General features: G+C 29.4%; 1 protein-coding gene across 2 annotated transcripts in view; it reads left to right on the top strand.

Annotated features, from left to right (window-relative positions):
* Positions 1–7,776, top strand: part of LOC139426762 (achaete-scute homolog 5-like) — a 30,505-nt gene extending 22,729 nt beyond the window's left edge. The window contains exon 4 of one of the 2 annotated variants that reach the window (XM_071186654.1): positions 5,597–7,776. The gene's annotated coding sequence lies outside the window, so the exon portion shown is untranslated. The remainder of the gene's footprint in view (positions 1–5,596) is intronic. The other variant, XM_071186653.1, reaches the window with a different exon arrangement.
* The last annotated feature ends 9,736 nt before the right edge of the window (positions 7,777–17,512 follow it).

The following is a 17,512-nucleotide window of genomic DNA, read 5'->3' as shown; positions in this document are numbered from 1 at the left end:
ATTCATGTCTCAATACTCATGGGGTCAAGGATTTTGTCTACAGCTGATCTGCCATGTGAAAACAAATTAGTTAAACCAATAATTTTTTAGAAATTAAAATTTAAGTGTGTATTATTTTATTTAAAATATCGATACGCTTAGGCATCTCTTTTTCTTACACCTGATACAACATCATTAACAAGAAAAGAGTTACCAAATTGTTTCATATTCACTTAAGTTTCGTATCCACGTAGTTTCATATTCACTTAAAAAAAAAAAACTCTGTTAATTATGAAATTTTGGCATCTATCACTTGAGTTTTCATTCATGTCTCAACGGTTGCGGCAATCTTACTGATCAAAGAAAAGTAAAGGTCGAAAAGCCAGAAACAAAACAAGAAACAAAGGTAGTAATTAAGAGAACTTTCGCAAGTCCTCCCCCTCAACTCCGGTGTCCGATGCCGCTTTCTTGTTTTAAGCATAATCGGAGAGTGACAACCGTAACCGTGGTCGTGAGGAGAAGCTAGATCGCGTGACAGAGATAGCGGATATCGCATGTAAACAGAAGAAATTTCTCATATTTCGGGAGAGATAATCTTTTCATTCCGTTTACACGGTACATCATCGTAAATTATTTGCACGATGTTAATTAACATTTCACAAAACAGAATGGAAAACGAAAATAAAGGAACACTTTATTGATTATTTTGATACATGTTTCTAGCAGAATGCAACAACACTTGAAATTTTAAAAGCGAGCTCTTATATCTTAATTTAATATCTTATAAATACATGACTCTGCCTGCTGCTCTAAATGCTTTGGTGCTGTCTAATTTTGATCTTATATCATATTGTTCCTTAGAAAAAAAGGGCAAATATGGCTTAATTCTGGTTTTTTCAAATAATTTTCCTATAATGCTGAGAAATGTGTTTCCTATTTTGAGATATGAAACTGTCTAGATTTGATTAAATTGTGATGTTTGAGGAATATGACTATTGGATTTTCATTTTATTCCATAACTAGCCGCCTAAGGCGGCCAGCTGTCCGCCACGCTAAAGGTTTTCACAAATAAAGTTTTATAAAGTTTTATAATAAAATTCTCAAATAAAGTTTTTCACAAATAAAGGTTTTCACAAATAAAGTGTTCCTGCCTTGGAATTTTGCTTTCATGTCCAGTTCTGCTGCAGACAAAAGTTAAACTTTTCTCCACTTTGATAAATGTAAACTAATGCGAACCTTACAATTAAATTATTAATTCCTTCGTATATTATTGGTTTAAGTTGTCGAAAATTATAATTTCAATTGTAAGGTTCGCATTAGCATACATTTATAAGAGTGGAGAAAAGTATATGCATTTTTTTATTCGCGATCGCAACGCTCGAGTACGCCGTCTAGCGGGAGCCTGTAAATATCGGACATTAATTTATCACGTTTTCATTTAGTTCCATCAAAGTCATTGACTGAATCAGACGCCATTTTTTAGCAGCAAATAAGAAACAAAATTTCCCTAAGGAAAAGGCCGAAGAACTTGAAAAAAATCTCCAGAATATTAGTAAATCTTTCAGGAACAGAACACGCCAAACATTTGAAGAAAAATTCCTCAATAATTTTTAATTTCTATTATCAACAAACTTGCAACTGATGACTTCCGATTTCGGATACTGTTACAGATGTGTGTATTAAGGTAAAATGCATTTCTTCTGTCTTCAATTCATTACGAATTAAAGTGAAGTCAACATTGCTTTCGTCATTCCAGTGAATAAATATGAATTCAGAACATACAGAATTGTAATAGTTATAGCATATTCTTCTTCGTTATAGAATAGTATATATTTCTGTATCCATATAATTCGGAAAACAACAATAAAAAATTATCCAAGTTACTTGAAATAGTGCCATTTGTGCTGATTCTTAATTAATTTAAATCGTTTTCTTGGTAAGTTTTTTTTAATTTTGAAAGAATAAGTTCAACTAGAATTCAGCTATTCTGTTTTTAGCTACATATTCAAATTCATATCAATTATAAAATTTTGCTGTGTAGTATGTTATCTAAAAGTAATGAAGGTATAAACTATGTATCTATTATTTGAGAATAAAGTTTTCAAACAAGGAACTTATCATTTTGGAATTCTCCGGGAATCATAAATCAGGTAAGTGCAATGATTTTTACAATAAAAAATTTGCTTGTAAATATTTTTTTTTCATTTGATGATGGTTCTCTACAGAATGGTTTTTTACGTCTGATTAAGAACTATAAGAATAATAAAAAAAGAAACAATATGAAAGTTTTTATTTCAATGTTAATAATTCTTAAAATCGTTTTTTTTATCCTAAGAATTCTTTATTTTCCGTTTTTTAGTTTATAATTTTTTGATAAAAATTGTTCTCAAAATACTTTTGAAAAATTAAATGGTATAACATTATGTGTTTATGTATACTTCTTGTATATTCCAATGTTTGAAATAATATGATTCAGAAAAGTATGGAATAAAAATTCGGTACTTACGACGTATTAACGCCACCGCCGCTACAGATTTGGCGGTTTTTAAGTGCCGCCAATCTACACTTAAAATTTTTGCGACAGTTCATAAAATAAAACACTTTATTTAAAATCAAAATAGTTAATTGGATTTCGGTGGAAAATGAGCCGATATAGAGTTTAGCATAGATTCAAAACAATCATATCGCCATATGAACTCTGATGAATAAGATTCCAAATGAAATAACATTTCCAAAACGTACGTTTACCAAGATAAAGTTTTATGTTGTGGGAATTGGTACATTTTCGTTTTTTCGGTAAAATATTTCCCTCCTGAAAAAATAAAATTGCATCTTGTTTTGTTTTTGGCAAATCCCAAAGACGAATATTCGTAGCACTAAAAATGGCGACAAAAAAGAATTTTTTTTTTGTTTTTGTTTCGTCAGCATTCTTTATTTTACGTTTCTTAGTTTCTAAATAATGATTTTTATTGAAACTTGAAATTTTTTGATAAAAATTGTTGTCAAAAAACGTTGTTTACAAAATTAAATTTCATAAAATTATGAGGCTTATGTATACTTTTTGTTCATTTTAATTTTTGAACTAATATGATTCTTAAAACTATAGAATGTAAAGTTTAAATGGGCCTTTCATGTTATATCATTAAATTTAGTAATACTATTTCTCGGGCATTAGGTTTTAACTCTTATAAGAATATACATATTTTTTTCTGTTAATGTACAAATATTTTTCCGATGTGTTTTGGATATTCCTTCTCTAATAAAAAGAGATACCATTTGTTTTCGTTTGCATAAGAAAGGATATTAAACATTTTTCTTTTTTAAATTTAATAAGCCACATTAAAGAAGGAACGTTGCAATGCTACACGCTACATTAACGACGTCTCCAGAGTAACTGAATGACGGTTCATATAGAAATCGCAGGTAAGCGTCTCATACAACAACGCCCCCTATAGTTCGTTGCGATCGCGAATAGTTTTTTGAATATGGCTCTTTGAAGACGAAAAAGCATAGATTTTCTTACAAAATGACTGATAACTAAAAAACTAATCCAACATTTTGAAAAAGAAAAACAATACTTCTTCATTATGTCAAAACACAATTATGTGCCGAGTTTCTCGTGCCTGGGCGAGGCTTCTGGGGCGATATATTGTGATTACAGACACACACACAGCCGCGTTTATTATTATGTATAGATAATTACATTTCATTTGTGGTTTTAAAGATATGAGCTAAATAATTGCAAAACTTACTAGAGTTGAAGTACACAGCGAACTGGTAAGTTTTTAGCATGATATTAGTGATTTGATTCCCTCGTGGTATCTTTCATGCTGTCAATTTATTAATAAAATATTGTGACAGTTTATTATATCTTATGTTTGTACATTCTGTAATTGGTAAAAGCTAGAATTAGGTTATCACAACATGTAGTTTTTACTGTCTCTATAACGGAGCCTTTTATTTCAGGTTATTGGTAATTTTACTTGATGTTGCCAAAATGATTTAACTTTAATACATAAATAATCCTGACAGTTGTTTTATTTACGTCTGTATTTGGGTAGCTGTCTTTTGTTTGATTTTTTGCATTCATTTTCTATGTTGAATTTCATTTACGTTGTTAGAAGATTGTGACTATAGTAAAAAATCGTTGTTGCTAATTCGTAAGCCACACATGTAACTTACGTTTGAAGATACGGAAATCGATTGTCGATGTTTGATCTTCAAGTTCAACTTTATAATCAGAGAAATAAACTTTTATAATTAGAATTTGTATTTAGGATTTTAAGAATTGCGAAATAAACTGTTTTATGACCTATGTTTGGCTTAGAAATAAAAATTTTACTTATACCTAGTTAAATCGTTATTCATATACTTTTCAAAAAGTGTTACACTTACATTATAATCTTTAAAATGTGGTAAGGTAGAGAATGCAACATTAAAAAGAGAGCTGCTTAATGACTATTCAACTAATGATTGGATTTTCGTGTACTAGAACTGAAACTTAATTGTTCAGGGGCCTAAACATGTTTAATTGATGTACACGATGTTTCAAGCTTCGAAATCACAAAACGTACATTCTCTAAAGTAACATGCTTTTTTTTCTAGACAATTTTGGATTCGGAAACTCAAACTATATTTTTTAACGGCAGGCACTGAACTGTTGTTCTTTGCCTCGGAAGATTCCGGAAGTGTAGCTCTTTAACGTTACCCGATGGGCACCTGTGAACCTAAGTCACGGAGGCGAGCAACATTACTTACGCCACACTGCCACAGATAACAGTTCATGGAGTGGGAAACATTCACACAATAGAGGACATCATACAGGGAGGAACATCCATGTTTTAAGCGGGATTCGAACCCACAACATTTGACTTCGCAGTCAGGCACGCTAATGACTTGTCCACCTGGCCGGCAAACTCAAACTATTAGTAAATTAAATAATTGTAAAATATAATTTTTTACATCTTGAGTAAACACTTTTCGTTTTTTTAGTGTATGGCAAAATACTTAGAAAGTGAAATTAACATTGACAGGCCTAAATTTCAGATCGCTTTCCTGACCAAACTAATAGGACCATATTTACCAGATTGCGGCTACCCCACCCTGCCCGTATTTTGAGAGTCGGGAATCCGAATCCGTCCAAAAAAAGGCATGTTTGTGTCTGATCTCGCAACCTAAAATACCGTATGCACTAATTAGCATATTTAAGGTTAGGTCTTCGAATCATTAAAATTGAATCTTAATACGCCTTATTTGAATAGTGAGGCAACTCCATCTCTGTACATTTTGAGATGCATCATAACCTTATAATTAATGGATGAAATTGTTTTTCTTATCTTGTTTGATTACTGGCGGCCTCAATTTTGCAGTAAAAATATTCTGAAAATGTATTAGTTTTAAAATAAGATATTAATGACTTGTATGAGTTTGAAAGTGAAGGAATTTCGATTTTTTTAAAAGTGCATCTAGTTCAATATTCAAATATTTCTAATATATAATTTCAAATATTTTAAATATTTCACTTTCTATTTTTATAATGTTTAATTTGCTTTTAGTTATTATATACTATTAAGTGTGTCAAAAATATTCGAAAAAAAATTTACAGTTATTATTTCAGGTATAGAGACATGGAGAGGAAATAATTATTCTTCGAAACTGGTCTGACTGAAAATGAAATGTTTGCAACTGATTTAAAAACAGAATACGCTTATATTAGCTAATACTTGTGATACTTTTTAAAAATGAATATATGTTTATGTTAGTACTATGAGTTTTTGTAGAATTTATGCTTTTGTTTTATGTGCTTTATTACGTATAGTGAACAAGAAGGAATGTTGTTATTTGTTCATAATTAATATTGTGTAAATATATGCCTAAAAAGTGACTACATATGAACTCGTTGAAGTACATTCTAGACTTTTATAAATTTTTGTTGTGGAAAAAACAAATAAAATTTTAATAAGCCTATTGGAATTTAACGGTCTGTTTTTAACCACCATCTATCTATTAAATAACGAAAAAAAAATTTTTTAGTGTTCAGAAAAAGCAAGCCGCTTACAGTTATAGCAAATAACAGAAAGATCTTTTGTATGTTTTTCGTCTCGTAACATGCAATTTCAAGTATCGTTAGATTCAAACAAGATTCTTTTTATTGAGATTCGGCACAATTTTCTTAACCCCTTAACAATCGGTTAATTTTCATGAAAACGGTCATAAAAGTGCCAATTTTTTTTATCGTCTATCAAATACACGTATATCCTGGTGCTTCCACCTGGTGTGTAAAATGAGAAATAAAATGTTTTCCGGGCAAAAGAAATTCATTAGTTTTACTCTTATTGGCGCGTTACTGCTGAACACTCCAGCCCGGAAATTTCACAGGAGCGAGAAAGAAGGGGTTAATAAGCTGATCGGACAACAGAAAAATCATGAGAACATCCTTCAATATCGGGGGATCTGTGTTGTTTTGAGGATGTGGATTGGTCCCATCATTGAGACGAGCAATAACATGAGCCAACATGTTTACTTTATAATTCTGGATGATGTTGCATTTCAATCACATCTTATTGATGAATATGCTGTAGATTTCCCTATTTTTCTAAATGACGGCAAAGTCAATCAGGCTAGGAGTCTATGTTACTTGTTTCTTAAACAATCACCAACCTTCTTACAAGACGATTGGTCTGCAAAATCATCTGTTTTAAGCCTTATAATAATTTGTTGGATGCTAAATAAAACAGCGAATCAGCATAACAGAAAATATGTCCGCTTTTGTGGTTTGAAATATCGATATGACAGATCGCTTGGAAACAATTATTTTTAGATCGTCATAATTCCATTTTTAAGTATTGTCAGAATGATATAGGTACTCTGTTTTTATAAATTTATACAAAAAGGGCATTACATAGTTGATTAACTAACCTAATTGTAATACATTTTAATGTATAATATATGTTTTTGAAATGCTGTATGTTTTATTTTTCATAACGAAAATTGGAATAAATATTACTGTTCTTGCTATTTTTTCTTACATATGTGATAATTTTATATTAATGATTCTTTTAATAATTAAAGAGGTGAGTGGTCGAAAGTTTTAAGTGACATTTTAGTGAATTTGAATTCAATTCAAACATGTTCAAAAGCTTTGAATACGTTACACTATAGGAAATAAAGATAATGAAAAAAACTAAACACATCCTGCTGAAAAAATTCATTGAAAAATGAAATGATGCCATGAAAAATTGCACAAAATTTGTTAAGTTCTTCATGGGGTCTAGTTTTACTCATATATGGCACAAATTTAACATTGGTCAAAGATTATGCTTTGCCTTTATTTCTTGCCTAAATGATTTCAGTTGACAAAATCAATAAATTCCTAACACTAATTTAAACTGTTCGTGTCATAGCTGTTGCAATCTTGGTGTTTTAATATGTTGCTAAAGAACAGGTTTATTTAGATTGTTCATTGACTTTTGTTATCGAAGACACCCATATATAAGCAACCATTATATAAATAAAATGAATCCACACATATTTTAAACTAGATGCGATTAAAATCGATTAATCATTAAATGTTTTGTAAATATCTATGAAAAGCATAAAGCTACATACAAGGATCTCAAATATGTATTAATCAGTAAATTTTTCTATATAATGAACTAATACTTAATGTATTTTAAATAATATATATTTGCTTTTTTTGTAATTTTTCACGTGTAGTGTTATCAGAAAAAATATTGTATTTTGTAATATGTATAGATACTTTTGATAATGTTTCTTTAATAAAATTATTTTTATAGAGGTTCCGTTTCGTTATTAGAAGGGCTGGTATTTATACCTTCAATTGATAAATAAATTCCACTTTCATAATTTTAGACACACTTAAAAAATTTTTTTACTGTTTTAAATTTTTTTTCATACGTTAATAATCAACTAATACGCATATAATTTTTTTTTACATAAATGCCCACAATTTTCTACATTTACCATTTTAAAATTCTTACTTTCTTCGCATGAGCATCTTAAAGTTTATAGCTAAATATTTATCGCACAGTCAAATCAAACTTTTGGTTCGAACTAATTCTCAGGAATTGGGAAATGATTTTATTTCACTTTGGTCATCCCAAACAAGATATGAGTTTGTGACGGTTTCTGACGTAAGTTAAATTTTGAAGAGCCAATTTTTTTTTACATTCTCAGCACTTTTTTAGTTTTTGCCACATAAAAAAGTACCTCATATCCAAAATTCAACAAACAACATACTAATAAAAATCAATAAATTCAGCCTCGAATGATATTTTAAATATTAATTTTGGTTTAGAGGTTTTTATAATAATAAAATTATTCCAATTATTTGCGCCTTGAAAGCTGATTTAGATGCTTTTTAATTTTTGTAACTAAAGAAATGTGGCTCTCAAAAGTTTAGCTCACTTCAGAAACCGTCGCAAACTTTTATTATTCTCGTTTGGGGTGCCTTAAAAGTGAAATAAAATGATTTCCAGCGTTTTGGGAATAAATTCGAAGCAGGGTTTTTATTCGATCAAATTTGACTGGGATATTAGAATAAATAACGATTTTGTCATAAATGATTCCGCCTTTAATAACCCAACCAGGTAGGCATCAAAAAGAAGTTAACAATATAACACAATTCAGCAAAAATAATGCCGTAATCTAAAAAAAGCACTAATTTAAATTTTGATTTATTAAGCTGAGGGAATTCCGCAGTCATTTTAATTGTATAAAATAAATAATTCAATAATAACTAATAAACTGCACTATTTGCGCTTTCGAATCTATTCGAATTTCATAATGTAATTGAACTTTATTTTTAACTTACTGAACAGTACGCAAAAAGAAAGAACCACTCGAAATAATTTTAGATTTAATGATCTGAATTTCGTGTACTAGGTTTCAATCTTAATGGTTTGACCTCATGGGCGACCTCAAATATTCTAATTAATTAGTGAAGACGATATTTTAAGTTCCAAAAACAGACTTTCTCTGAATAAACATGCCTTTTTTGACATATTTAGATTTTTGACCCTCAAAATATAGGGAAAGTCGAGATCTAGAAAATATAGTTCCAATAGTTTGATCAGGAGAGAGGTTCAAAGTTCGGCCCTCTTTATGTTAATTTTACATATCTTGGAAATTTTCTAAGTGAATCGAAACATTTTTGCACACAATAATAAAATTCGTTTAACATAATTCCATGCGAAAAATAAAAATTTTAACAATTTATTGTTTTATTTAGTGATAGTTCAAAATATTTTGAATTGTAAGGTACTGTGAATTGTTTAGAGAATGCAATTTTACGAGGCAAAATACGAAAAAAAGAACAAAATCGGTCGAATACCTCCCGAGAAATCGAATTTTCAAGATGTTGTTTATTTAAAATTCGATTACTCGGGAACTAATTGACTGATTTCACTCACATTTTGTATTTTGCATTATAAAATTAAAATTTTTTTAAATGACTGTAAAAATTTGTATGCCTTGCAATTCAAATTTTTTCAATTATTATTAAATAAAACAATAAAAAATATTTTTATATGCATCTCTAAATTCCATCTTAAAGTAAACAAATTTTATAAATGTGTGCAAGATTTTCTATTGACTTGAAAAATTCCCAAAATATGGCAAAATGATTCCCGGTGGTTTTGCGCTCCCAGGCCACAGGTCCCGGGTTCTATCCTCGGGTCGGGTAAGGGTTATTCAACTATTCATCCCTTCAGTGGGTCGATAAAATGAGTACTAAGCATCCTTGAGGATTTAACACTGGGAGTTTTCGCGTTCTGTTGACCACCGGAACATTTGCATCTGAGCCCTGACCCAGAGCCCATGGTCAAAAAATTGGGATGGGCACAATAGGCCTTGACCCTCAATGGGCTGTCGTGCCACTGAGTTTAATATAAATATGGCGAAATATGCAAAATATAAGAGGCCGAAAATTTGGACCGCTTTTCAGATTGTGGATACTTCTTTTATTTTGATGGCCCGAAATCCAAATTCGTCGAAAAAAAGGTACGTTTATTCAGAGAAAGCACGATTTTGTGTCTGTTTTCGTAACTTAAAACATCGTCCGTGTTAATTAATTAGTATATTTGAAGTCATCCCCTTGAACCATTAAGATTGAGTCTTAGTAAGTGAAAATCTAATCTCTAGATCAAAAGTTATTTAGAATTATTCTTCGTTTTCCACCTGTACATTTAGTTTCTTTGAATACCTTGGCTATTCTGTCTGAGATGTGATACGTTATCATTAATTAACTGAATGGTCTGAATGTTAGAAATAGTTCCCGTTCTTATTAGAGAAGTAAATATCTAGTAGGGTATTAAATATCTAATAAGGAACTTTTTCTGAGGAAATATTTGAAGTAAGAGTTTTTATAATCTGGAAATAATGAATAAGCCATGAAGAGTATGAACCAAAGACAGTTTAAAAAAGGTAAACTTTCTAAATCTAAAAAATAATTCTAAATAAAAAAAAAATTGAATTGTGAGGAATTCAGAATGGTTATCAACATGATATATTGTTAAGAATCGTTTACATTGAAATTAGTGTAAATTAGAGATGTGTACACAGCATATGAAAAATATCTCTTGGTAACTTGCTTTAGCTTACAGCTTTTATCTACTAAAATCAAAATTAATTTATGGCATATTTTTGTTGCTAAAAACGCATGCATTGAATGTTTGTTTACATTGAGCCACGCCCCCTTTGACAGCTGTGAAGTGACAACAACTATTAAAAAATGTCATAACTTCTTTTAAAATCAAAGTATCGCTCTGAAATTTTGTACACATACTTAAAAATGTTCAATCTTTCAAAAAATGCAATAAAAAAAATATCGAAATTGTGGTCGAAAATTAAGTACTGTGCCGCCTTAAAAAATGAATCAAAAATCGTGTTTGATAGTTCTTTGATTAGAACCTTTCCAAGCAATTTATATGCAAGCTATATCGATTGATCCTTATTTTGAGACTAAACTATATCGAAAAAGCTTTGGGATAAGTTACCTTATCTCAATTAAAATTTCATAAAATATTTCCTAATATTCACAGCGACAATATCGACACTTTCTCCGAAAAAATTTCGACATAGAGTTATTTCGGTCTTTCACAGTAACTTATATATCTAAAAATAATGTCATCGAAGAAAATGAAAGAGACATGAAAGTTATGAACAAAAGACAGTTTAGGAAGGCAAACTTTCCAAATCTTAAACAATAATTTATTGAATTGTAAGAATTCAGAAAGGGTAAATTTAACTCTATGTATTGTCAAAAATTGTTTGCATTGATAACAGAGTAAACTGTTGGCTTTCAAAAATGAATCAAAAATCGTGTTTGATTGTTTTCTGATTAGAATCCTTCCAAACAATATATTTGACAAGCTATATCTATCAATCTTGATTTTGAGACTAAAATCTACTCAAAAAAGCTTCGGAATAAGCTACCAAAGGTCATATATTAAACTTACATTCTTTCGAACTTTTGACAACCCGCTATTACCTTATATTCTACCATTATTTATGTGCGAATATTTATGACGCCCAAAGTTATGACTTGTAGATAAATATTGTATGCCTTTTCATTTTGTAAAAAAAAAGGATAATAATGTGCTATTAACAAATGGATTTTATTTCCTTTAAAATTTCGGCTTGGTAACATCAATAATTTATGGCCGTTTGATTCTAAGCCTTTTAAAAAAACCATTTTGTATGTTAATGTATCACGATATATAACTCAATTGGAGAGGATATCGATTTGCTAATTTATAGATTTATGATTCTGTTGGAATCGATATCTTGTTGTTCAAGGAAATACGTTATAAACTGGTTTTCGATAGTAGTTTTAGTTTATCACGAATCTTGTTCTAAAAATAAGTTGTGTATCCTAAAACCAGAAAAAATCTTTGCTAAAAGAGAAAAAATTTTAAGGCAGAGGGATAGAATGGACAATTTTGAACAAATCTAGTAGTTTTTTATTTATTTATTAAAACTCGAAGGCTTACTTTGAACAATTTATAGCCAATTTCTATTCATATTTCCTAAAACTTTTATCTACATTAGCCCTGCAATATGGCAAGACAATTCTTAAAATTGATTATTCAATCTATTGTTTCTTTAAAAAGCTAATAACATCAAAATGGATATAATTTTAATTTAAAAATGTCGTCATTATAAATAATTTAACAATATTTATATTAAGTAAAGTTAAGTCATTATAAATAATTTAATTAACAACTGAACTATATTCCAACTTTAAATTAAAACTACTAAATTTGAAGACTATTTGTAATTTTTATGTAGAAAGAAAAAAATTATTAGATTAAGTGAAATTTGGTTTTTATTTTATAAAGTTGACAAATATTAATATTGAATGTCATTTTAGGAACAAGTAACTTTAAACATGAGTGGCCAATTGAAAAAAAAATTAACAATTTACTTTTTCAATTTAAAAACCTCTTTAATTGGCTTGGTAATCAAGTCTGTTTTCAGTAGGCAACTGCATACCAAAGTGTAGAGATTTTGAGTAAAAAAAAACGTAATTATTCCTGAAGTCAACATTAGTTTCATGTCAACACGCTTCCAGAATATAGCATCAAAAGAAGATAGTAAGTTAAAGTAGCGGAAAGTTTAAATTTTATTTATCGGTAAATCAGTTAAAAAAGAAATCTATGAACTCATCCAAATAAAGCAGAATACCAATTGACTAAATTTAGAATATGAGATATTAAATGATATCGATAACAGTTTGATGCTAATTAATGGGCATGATTGTTTTTTCAAATAGCAAGTTTTCTATTTACATATTTTCTTAAATACTTTTATATAGTTCTCATACTTCAATAACTAGTGTAGAGTTAAGAAAAGTTTAGTGACTTAATGCGGAAAAAAGATAGCCAAAATATGTAGGTGCACCGCTTTTGTGCGAATAAAAAAAAAACTTTGAAAGAATGGAAAATTAAATTTTGGTTAACGATTTCTAAGAATAATTCAACGAAGAATGAGACGACGATTCAGCACTAGCTTCGATTCGAGAGGAAAGAACTGCTGAAGCTTCAAAAGAATTTTTGGAAGAAGTAGAATAACGTAAGAAATTGAGGTTGGCAAATTGCTAAAAGATCGCATAAGACGAAACTGAGTATCAATGGGCAGAAAGACTAATGCTTTGCTAATTTGTTTCATACATGAAAATAAGACAAAAGAGAAAACCTTCTGCGGAGTAAACAATCACTCAGACTCACGACAGCAAAGCATGAATAAGAGTAGTTGCAATGATTGCACTCAATGAGCCTTCAACAGCAAAAACATTAATCCAATAAACTTATCAACTCTGTGAAAAGACTCGCGATATTTGTCACTGGAAGTACTATCCAAATAGGTAATACGGTATCATAATGCTACACCAAAACACTACTTTTATCGGGGAAACAGGCGTGTTGGAAGTTTGCCACAGTTGCGATCATGCAAACCTAACTTTCCGAGCAAGGCATATTAAAACAATCTAGCAACGAAATTCGTCTCAAAAAATATTTTGTTTGCCAACTAAAATATTTTGCAAATACTATGTTTAATTAGTCCTTGTTAACTAAAAAAACAAAATGTTCACCAAAAAATATTTGAACATTAATATTTTGCACTAGGTTAAAACAATATCCCCAAATTAACAATTTAAAGATAATTTTAGAGTTTTGGCTCTGAAATTATTTATTGAAAATCATGTTAAAAAATTATTTTCAAAAAGAAACCTGAGGATGAATTTTTTTCAAAAATTAGAAATGAAATGAAGAAAAAACATTACATGCTAACGATAAAATATTATCTTTAATGTAAATATTGTACTTAAATATGTGCTATTTAATCAATACAACCAGAAGAATAGTATTTTATTACAATTATCGAACAATATGAGGTTTTTCATTTTTAGATAAAAATAATTGACTTTCATATGACATCCGAAATTAAAATAAGAGGAAAAAATTATAATATAAAGCAAATTTATCACGTATTTAAATTATTTCGGTGAATTCTTTCATGAAGGAACCTCCTAATTACTTGAATCATCACTATATCTGAATCCATTTCAAAAGTTAGATTAGAACATTCCTTTCTTGTCCATAACAATTTTCGCAATTAGTAGCATAAATCGTGACAATAAATTGCATTTGAAATGCATCTACATTGACTTGAAAAACAGGCGAACTTTTGGCAAACATAAAAATGTTTTAGCGAACCATCTGATACACAAGGAATACTGTTCATACAAATGCGTACCATGTTCCAAATTCTTTTTTTTTTTACATCAATAAATATTTTTTAACTTTTCATTGTATTGAACACTTAGATGTTTTACTTGCCCTTAAAGGTGCTACAACTGTCACATCCACTAAAAATATGTAGGTCTACACTGCCGTGAAAAAGAAAAATCAATTTAAGCTACCAAAAATTCAAAATTGAGCTATATACATTTGACATTCCTGTATGATAAACTACATGTTGCAAAAACATTTGTTTTCAAATATAAATGTTGCTTTATCAGTTTTCTGAAATTCTATTTCAGCTTTCATAGCATTAGCAATAGAAAAAAAAGTGGTTAAGCTACTTTTTGCGTGATCTATGAAGAAGCACCATACCCTCCAACTTATGAGGATTTTGAAAATAATTCTTTCGAGTGGTAGCGGACCAAAGTAGAAATTTTTAAAGCAAATGGATCTCTCATAAAACTTTTATCAGAACTTAAGAATCTAGTCATATGGCCTGCACTTTTATAAGTAATAGTGGACAAGTTACGCTAAAATTAATTTTTTTTAAATATTACGACATTAATTTTGCTACCGTCTGAAAAGAAGATTTCTGAAACTACGGAAATTTCGTAGCAGTTGGAGGGTATGAAGCACTTACGTTGTTTTTTCAATTGCACGGCAGTACTAAACTTTCACTTATATCTGCTTGGTCCAAAAAAAAAAAAAAAAAAAACTGTGTTATCCCATACAAGTGTGGTAAAATTTACACTCAATGCCAACAGGTAAATATTTAATTGCATTTCATCCAGAGCTGTATTGTATTCAAGGAATGTTGAATGTAAAACGCAATGCCCATAATCATTTAAAATATAAATAATTTTGAAGCAACCAGCTATGTGTCTGATTGCCATAGATAGAGATAAATATATTTTGGCGTTTGTTTTCGTCCACCTAATGCCAAATAAGTTATATCCTGAGCGATTGAAAAAAAATCATCGTTGTACTATCAGATGCTTTAAATTTTTTTGACCGAGGCTCGTTCAAAATTTTGGATAATTTGTTCATTTGTATTACCTCTAAATTATTAATGATTCTGGGTTCAAAAACTGCTGCACAAAATTACTTATCTTTAAGGAATAGAATATTTATTTTTGACGTTATTTTTGAGAAAATTAATATATTTAAAAAAAGAACTTTCGTGATATTTCGCTCCTTTTGCAATTAAATCTACTCCATGAATTTTAGTTAAAATATGTTCCTCTTTTTTTTCTCAGTTTCAAGCAAAAAACTATTGTAATTAAAGGTCATGCATTGTGAAATTTATTTTGCGTATACATTTCTTTCTTTTTCACATAATAAACAAGTATCCAGAAAAATACCAAAAATGTTACAGGTTTGCATAAGAGAATGACACACCTTTTGTTTGATTCCTTCGAAATAACGTTTTTATCTTTTTCATTTTTTTAGCCTTGGATATTCCTATCTTATCAGTTAATTGAGCATAACACTTTTTGTGATGTCCCAGATTTGAATTCGAATAAATCTAAATGTTTAACTCCTCTGACACAATTTTCTTTTATCATTCTGACGTTAGCCACTTTTCTTACAAATAAGTAGTTTTTGTTTAGAATTCTATGTAGTAGGAATTGCACAATTTTTCTTTCTTCGGAAATGTAAACAAGATGAAGTTGTCATTGCGAAGTCAACAACAGAGTAAAAAGACATTTTAAGTACAACAAAACTGATGCTGTTAGCTCATTGATGGACAAAATTATTTTTATATTCTGCTATAGAACTAATTTTTTTTTTCAAAATTTTTGTATTTAAATATTATTTTTAAATATAAGAGAAATTATAAATAAAATAATCACAACATAATTTTGCACGTTTCATTTGCACTATTTAATAATTCAATTTATAAGAGCGCCATCTAGTGTGATAGTTAATCCTTTCTTTCAGTTTTAAAGTGCCGGAAATGATTTTCCATCTCCAAATTGTAATATAATGCGCAAGTAATTTTTGGTGAAGTTAATGTTTCTGAAAAAAGCGGCTCTTTTTTTACTAGTGTACCAAAATAACTTATTGGTAAACGGACTTGATAAACGGATTGGTAAACATTTTATCCACTTGTCCCATGGCCTATTAAGCGAGTCTAAATATAGACTTTTACGACTCATGATTGTAAAATATGGCGACTGCTTTAGCCAGTATACTGTATGCATTAAAAGACCTAGAAGTTTTGTTTTCACTTGATATCTTCGATTTTAGTGAGAAGAGGTTTTGTCTTACTCAATCGAATTTTCAAACCTGTGGTTGTTACCGAGAAGCTTGAGAATTTCCTAATCTCGCATGATTCAATTGAATAAGCTGATTTGTGTTCGGTTGTCCATATAATCATGAATGTGGGAAAACGTCTGTTCGCCGATGTTAATTGAGGTGGTCATTCATCGTAAGCGAAGAAGAGAAAAACTTTAACTGAGCAAGAGAAACAAATCAGGATTTACTTGTTTTTATTAAACAATTTACTTGTTTTTAATTCGTCTTTGTAGAGAAGTTGCTTGATTTTTTAAAATTTTTTTTTAAAGAAAAATCATGAGAAAAATTTTAGTTTCGTCAATACACTGATTTTTATTTTTCCCAGTGAGAGTATTTTTCCGAGAAAAAAATGAACTTGTCAGGAAATTATTTGTTACTCACATTTATGTGCGGTCGCAACGTACTATTAACATACTTATGATTTTTTTTTTATAAACTCAACGAATCACTTTGCTACAACTCGTGAACTAGTCTAGCGGATTTTTTTAAATCTGCATAAAGTAAAATAATATTTCACACCTGTAAAAGTTTACATTAAACTCCACTTAAATTAGCACATACTGATAAATGAGGATGTTATGTGTTTCAGTTTCCTTTTTCTAAATGTATGGTATTTTATTGTTGTTTTTTTACATTTTATGAGGAATCTATTTCTACCATTTATTTGCTAAAGAACAATAAGATTAACTATTATTTAAAGTATTAATTTACGAAATACATCAGTTTTAGAAAGAAAAAAAATTAATTCTCTGTAAGGTCACTCACGAGTTGATTAAAAAAACGTATATTATTTTTAATATCTGAAATTTTTCAAATTAACGCTTAGTTATACTATTGATAAACTATTGTAAACACTCATTTTAACTAAATTTTATTATTCGCATGCTGTCGAGTAGCTAAAGAAATTGCTAGTAAGATGCTTATTTTTCATAGTTAAAGCTTTCAGATAATTATGAAAGACCACATTATTT

This window comes from Parasteatoda tepidariorum, chromosome 10 (assembly GCF_043381705.1).
Source record: "Parasteatoda tepidariorum isolate YZ-2023 chromosome 10, CAS_Ptep_4.0, whole genome shotgun sequence".
In the NCBI taxonomy this organism is placed as follows: domain Eukaryota; kingdom Metazoa; phylum Arthropoda; class Arachnida; order Araneae; family Theridiidae; genus Parasteatoda; species Parasteatoda tepidariorum.
The sequence above is the reverse complement of the archived record's forward strand: the minus strand, read 5'-3'. Positions and strand labels throughout refer to the sequence as shown.